At 34.3% G+C, this 691-nt stretch overlaps 1 protein-coding gene across 1 annotated transcript in view; it reads left to right on the top strand.

The window, feature by feature from the left end:
* LOC137971448 (interferon-induced very large GTPase 1-like) overlaps window positions 1-60 on the top strand; it is a 15575-nt gene extending 15515 nt beyond the window's left edge. The window contains exon 6 of the mRNA XM_068818275.1: window positions 1-60. This exon is cut by the window's left edge and continues 2221 nt beyond it. The gene's annotated coding sequence lies outside the window, so the exon portion shown is untranslated.
* Window positions 61-691: the final 631 nt, after the last annotated feature.

Genomic DNA, 691 nt, shown 5'->3' with positions numbered 1-691 from the left:
TACTGTTAAACTTGGCACCTTTGACCCATCTACCCTCCCCCCTACTATACTACACTGTACAAAAAGGGCAATCTATTAATAAACAAAGAAAACAATAGTTAAGACAAAGAAGGTTAGGATCAAACAGAAGAGCAGTTTTCAATTTTCCATTCTTATGAAATACGTTAAGTACATGGCAAGTGAGAGAAGGGAAATAAAGCAACTGATGGAGCTCTACTGCACTGCCCTCGTTGCCTGCTTTATTATGATTCCTTTACTTAAACAACCTCAGCTACGGTAACCATGGAACAACAACAACAACAACAACTTTTATTGACCCCTTATAATTGAAAAAAAATTAATGTACATGAAGTAAGAATTAAAGCTAAATGGGGTGTTGGCTTCCTAAAATAACTAGAAAGTTAACAAGGCTAGGAAACCAAACTACATAGAATAAATTACAACATAAGGGTCAGAATGATGCATACACACACACACACACACACACACATTGAAATACATGTATAGATAACTATAAAAAGGACAAACAAAATTTACAAGCCATGGGGAGAAGGACAGATAAACTTGGATGAAATCCTGAATATAATAAACGAAAAATCAAATTTAAGGCAGCATATAAAACACAGAATAAATTGAGAAGAAACTCATTACCCTAGGGAAAACAGAAACCAGAATGAAATTAATATTGGCA

The sequence above is a fragment of the Montipora foliosa genome, chromosome 9, assembly GCF_036669935.1.
Source record: "Montipora foliosa isolate CH-2021 chromosome 9, ASM3666993v2, whole genome shotgun sequence".
NCBI lineage: Eukaryota > Metazoa > Cnidaria > Anthozoa > Scleractinia > Acroporidae > Montipora > Montipora foliosa.
Note: the sequence above shows the minus strand (reverse complement) of the source record. Positions and strands in the feature narration are given on the sequence as shown.